Source organism: Amblyomma maculatum, chromosome 6 (assembly GCF_055883805.1).
Source record: "Amblyomma maculatum isolate TAMU_Amacu chromosome 6, ASM5588380v1, whole genome shotgun sequence".
Taxonomy (NCBI): domain Eukaryota; kingdom Metazoa; phylum Arthropoda; class Arachnida; order Ixodida; family Ixodidae; genus Amblyomma; species Amblyomma maculatum.
In genome coordinates this window covers 90,132,401-90,138,556 of record NC_139349.1, presented here as the reverse complement: position 1 = coordinate 90,138,556, position 6,156 = coordinate 90,132,401, and positions in this window count along the sequence as shown.

Here is a 6,156-nt window from a genome sequence, read left to right as displayed (position 1 = left end):
CTGAGGAAAGGAGGATGGCAAAAGTTATGGGGGAATGAGAAAGATACAAGGTTCTCAATGCGGATTTTCAGAAAATAGCAAGGAGAGATAAGAATGCCTTCCTGAACATACAGTGTCAAGCAGTTGAGGACAACAGCCAATTAAGGAACACAAGAGCTCTGTATAAGACAATCAAAGATATCAAAGGAAGCTTCTGTGCTAAGATGGGCGTGATAAAGGACAAACGAGGCAAGGACCTCACTGAAGCCGCAGAGATAAAGTAGAGGTGGCAGGAATACACAGAAGAACTGTACAAGAAGGACCCGAATGTGCAAACCCAACATAAGACGGTTGTGATCACTGATCTCGAGCAGGGCATCCTGAAGAGTGAAGCTTTGCTAAGAACAAAGCTAGCGGAATTGATAGCATTCCAGCTGAGTTGCTTCAAAACCTCAACCATGACGCTGTTAACATTCTGCATACATTATGTCAGAAGATTTGGACAACCCTGCAGTGGCCACAGGATTGGAGGAGGTCAGTTTACATCACCATTCCAAAGAAAGGCAGTGCCAAAGATTGTTCCAACTACCGCACGATTGCGCTTATTTCGCATGCTAGCAAGGTGATGTTGAAAATCCTCCAAGGTAGGCTGCAGCAGTATGTGGATCGGGAGCTTCCGGACGTGCAAGCTGGGTTTCGCAAGGGCAGAGGAACTAGAGACCAAGTTGCCAACCTTCGCTGGATCATGGAAAAAGCAAGAGAGTTCCAGAAACCCATCTACTTCTGCTTTATTGATTATGCGAAAGCGTTTGACTGCGTAGATCACAGCAGATTGTGGCAAGCTCTCCAAGAGATGGGAGTTCCAATTCACCTCATCTGTCTCCTCAGGAACCTGTATGAAGGGCAAGAGGCAACAGTCAGAACTGGGCATGGTCCTACTGATTGGTTTCCGATTGAGAAAGGAGTGAGGCAAGGCTGCATACTGTCGCCCTGACTATTTAACCTATATGCAGAGTGCATCATGAGGAAGGCCGGTCTGGACGAGTCTTCAGCTGGAGTGAAGATTGCTGGAAAACGTATCAACAACCTTAGATATGCAGATGATACCACTTTAATGGCAGAAAGTGAAGCGGAGCTCAAGAGACTTCTGATGCGCGTACAAGAAGAGAGTGAGAAGTTTGGGCTTAAACTGAACATTAAAAAGACAAAGATCATGGCGCCTTGCCCTATCGAGTCCTGGAGCATCAAGGGACAAGAAGTGGAAGCTGTGACAGATTTTCTCTTCTTGGGCTCCAAGATTACCTCGGAAGGAGACTGCAGCCATGAAATTAGGAGACGCCTGCTTCTGGGAAAGAGGGCAATGGTTAGCCTTGACCGCCTAGTAAAGAGCAGAGACATTAGTCTGCCAACCAAGATCCGTATAACTCGTGCTATGGTCTTTCCAGTTGTGATGTATGGATGCGAGAGTTGGACTGTGAAAAAGGCTGACCGCCGAAGAATTGACGCGTTTGAATTGTGGTGCTGGCGAAGACTCTTGAGAGTTCCTTGGACTGCCAGATGATCAAATCAGTCAATATTGTCGACCATAAACCCTGACTGCTCATTGGAGGGTCAAATTCTAAAATTAAAGCTCAGCTACTTTGGTCATCTGATGAGAAGAGAGGAGTCGCTGGAGAAAGATTTGATGTTGGGAAAGGTTGAGGGTCGCCGGAGAAGGGGTAGGCAGCGAACGCGATGGTTAGATGGCATCCTCGGGGCACTGCAGATGAAGTTATGTGATGTTAGGAAGATAGTGAGAAACCGGAAAGCGTGGCGTGACATGGTCAATAGGGTCACGAAGAGTCGGACACGACTGAACGACTGAACTGAACTGAACTGATATTCTATACAAATTGTGGCTAGCACAGAAATATTGAATGGGAAAATAAAAATACGATCAATTAAACTGACAACTTCATACTGAGCAACTAAGTCCAGATGGAAACGTAACGCCTTCATAAATCAAAAATGGTTACAGAAAGGTGCAATATTCAAGTAATATAACTAATAAATTAAAAACTAGAGTAACCTTTTTAACCTGCCTTTCCATTAAATCATATCCAAACCAAAGGAGAGAAAGTTGCGTCCTGGGGGGAAATAAGAGGTTCTTTCCATTTTGACCCTCCCTGCGTCCTCACAGCACAAATGGAGAAAGTGCGTATATCAAGGTAGTTACAGAAATGATGGAAGACGTATTGAGCAGTTTTCTTGCGCAATTTTGAAAAAAAAAATATGTGGTGATTCTTCTGCAAATAGTTTTTATTTGAATAAATCATGTGCTTTGATACTCTACCTTCAACAATGTAAAAAATACTCCCTGTTTCTTGCACATTTAGAAGAAAATAGCTTTCCTATAAAGCGTGATCAAAATCTCTTTTTTTTTTACGAAGATATAATAAAAACAATTCCAAAACTGAATCGAAAACGTCGCCCTCAAAGCCATATCAGGTTAAATAATATCTTCGAAGCAAACTGAAAGCCTGGTTCGTACTCATTTTGTGGTACATCGAAGAGAGTGGGTCCCGTTAGAATTTGGTAAGCTTTGGCTTCGTGAAACATCTCGCCTTTGTTACAAATGTCGCTTTCTTCAGAAAATACGCCTACTAAGACAGAGTTTTCGGAAGCGAATATAACATCCCTAATGCACGAATAATGCATTTTTTGTCTATTGGTTTTTTAGAGCTCCTCCAGGGCTAAACAAAAAGGGTATGCTTCCCTCTAATTTTGTCAACTGCCATATTTTGGCATGAGGACCAAGTTTCTCGGCAAATTCGATTGCGCTAAAGATAGTAAAGAATTTACTTGACTTCACTTCACTTCACTTTAATACCTTATAGACCCTCATTAGAGGGTATTACATAAGGGGTGGGGCGCACAGAAATGAAAAACAGAATAGGTAACATATATGTGTAAGTAAGTTATACAAATACAAGATTTTCACTGCGCAAGTACACGTGTGATTCGTTCAAGAAATAAAGATGGTCATGTGATTTACGTGACGTTATAGTTTAATAGGAGACTAAATTTCAAAGCAGAAACGTCAAAGGCCGCGTTCACCGAGAATCGGTATCGCCGTTAGCGTTGTGATCGAGAAATCACAAACTTAGTACTCTTACGCGGAAGCTGGCAGCTGATATGGCGGCGCACTGACGGTAGGGTTGCTTGACGATACTTTTGCACGGGTTGCCAACTCAGGCCTCTCGTCTCATGTTATAGGATGATATCAAACTCAGCCTGCCAGGATACCTGTAAGCAACGTAGGCATACTAATACGGTTCGGTTAGAGCGGGGCTTTATATGAAAAACATAGCCTACACTATCGCGTCATCTCCTTCAAGGCATAGCTTATGTGTCCCCCAAAAGTTTTAATAAATTATTTTATGTGATTTGTTTCTTCTGCATTATCAGGCATTGGCAACCAATGATTTTATTTTTTAATAACAGGCTAAAATTGTTCTAGAAACGAACACAATTTAACCAAAGAAAATACTTCACCAGGCTACTAGTTCGCTATCCTACTTTGTTCTAGTCACCGGATTCATCGTTGCGTTGGTGAAGAAATCAAATTCTAAAGGTGCACGTACGGTAAATGCGTGACCAGATCTTCGTGGCGGCTTACCTGAATTCGGAAGTCATCACTGAGTTTACCTTAGTGAATTTAGGTCAAACATCAATTTTGGTGAAATTCGGAAGGGAAGACACGAAACATTATCTGGGTGGTACGAAAGGAGACAAGTAACTGGCAAAAGAACAATAGAAAAGACAACGAACCTGCTGACATAAAATGCGTCTTCGCTTCACAAGGTTTATCAAATGTTATTTTGGCACAATTAGTCTAAAAGAAAAAAAAGCTATGCATAGCTCAGATAATTCTTGGTTTACATGCGACGGCTTCGGAAACGCCTGGTTAAGCCTAAGTTGTTTGGTTAAACCAGGCTAGAGACACATATTTAGTTACATCTTTCGCTTTCCGTCGAACCAGAGGAAGGTAAAGCTCTTCATCGATATTGACTAACAATTTAGCGCGTTTAGGTTCCGTATCGCTTGCGAAATCCCTCGCGCGGTTGGCAGTGTCGACCGGATGATCAGACTCGGCGGTGGTGGAGCGCGCGGTTGCAGCTACAGCGGTACGCATTGCACGCCAAGTGGTTACGCAGCTCCGTTCCTCCTTTTCAAAGTCAAATTTGCAGACACGATGAAATCAGCACCGCTAGGCGAGTAGATCTTTCCTTTTAAAACCAGGGGCCGTCTTACTTGCTTCATGCCTTGTCTGAAAATATTTGTGCCTTTTTAACATTTTACATCCAGCATCCACACAAATCGCATTGGATATACCTCCTAAATTCCCGCGCCTGCAAGTTTTTACGGCTTCGCGCAATCCTACCTAAATAAAACTGAATCATGTACCTATTCCTTCCGGTACTAACACTGAAAGACGCCAAGGCACATCTCACGCATGAAAGAAACTCAAGATACACGAGTAGCATTGCGCAATCCGATATTGTCGCGCCCTGCGAGGCGCCCTAAAGGCCCAGCTGTTGAACACGTTGCTGCAGCAAAGGCAACTTACGTCAATGAGTACACATAGAGAAAAGCAAGAATGCAGACGAAAAAAAAAAAAAACACAGTCCGGATGCTTCTGTTTCCCGCCAGTTCTTTCGTTGCCCTCTTTCTTTTGCCAAAAACTGCGGGAGAATGTGATCGGTCGGCACAAACTGCAGAGGGAAAACGGAAGAGTAGGGAGCTGTTGAACTAGATACAGCCGTAAGAGGTAACGACAAGACTTTGCTTCTGCAGCAAAATAATAAACGAAAGAAAAACGGGAATAGGGAAACATATATGTAAAGAAATAGGGATAACAGGGCGCACGATGTCCGCCCTGCCAGGACTGGAGTGCTGACAAACGGCGAAGTCGCGACGAAATCCGCAAGTCAACGCCAAAAGCGGCGGATACATTGGCAAAACGCAGCAACAACAGCGACAGCAGCATCTGTTTCAGAGCTCGTGCTGGTAGAAACATTCGACACGCCGGCAAATCTCCAGTTGCAACATATATAAAATGAGTGGCAACACAACGGGAAGCAAAAAGCAAGTGAAGCGCGGAACTATAGTTGCGCCAGAAAGCTCGCACTTTCGACAGCGGTTGGTGAGGAGGGAAAAGAGGTGCAGGAGGAGAAGGGGATTTGTTTCCTGCTAGCACTGTAGGTCCCTGTTCGCCGGCACAGCAGCCGCCTGTCGACTTTGGGCAGGCGAACGCTCGCGCGCCACACCACAGGCGTGCGGCTGTGTTGGCGGTCGCGTGTTTCCCGGACACGCACATACAGCTGCGCACATCGAATCGTCTAGGCCGCAAAAGGACACCGTAAAAGCGGGTCCCGGGTGTTGTTGATGGCATAATCGATAGCTCTGACACGCTAGCGAGGGGCGACAAATTAGATGAGAGTTGAATTTATCCATTGTTTTCTATGCGGCCCGAATCGGGCGTTTCCGGCGTTCGGAAGCAGGAGAGGTGAGTACGGGCTGTGGCGTCACTGTCTCATTTGAGATCTCTTAGCGTCTCGATTTGTCGGATAAGAGGTAGGGAAACAACAAGAAAGTCGGACTATGGCTGTTAAGTCGTTAAAGAGGCAGATTATCTTACGCCCGTGCTATCACTAAGGGACGTGTTGAGGAAAGAGACCATAACGGCAACGCATCGCTTTCCTAACAGGAAATAATAAAAAAGACAGAAGAAGCAATGGTAACGAGACTGCTCCGTAGATTGGTGTTGCCTGTTTTGCCTCTAGCTCGGCTGCATAGCAGTAATGGTTACGGCATCACATGTTTGCTGTTCCATAGCCCACGGGCTTCTTCTGTGGAGATGAACCACAGACACTCGTCACCGGGTCTCCACAGATATATTTTGGCGGGTTCCGCTGTGCCCGGCGGCAACGGGACAGCGAACTGCCGGCATTCAGTCCTGTAGCCACGTAGAACAAATTGCGCGTGCTTGGCAGGCGTGCTGAGGCTGTCGTCTTCTTCTTCGCCGAGACAACGATGGCATGCCACACTTCCATTGATTCGAACGGCACTAAGGGTGCCTTGCCCGGGAAGAAAGGAAGAAAGGGACGTGAAAGACGGGTCGATGTTGAGGACGTG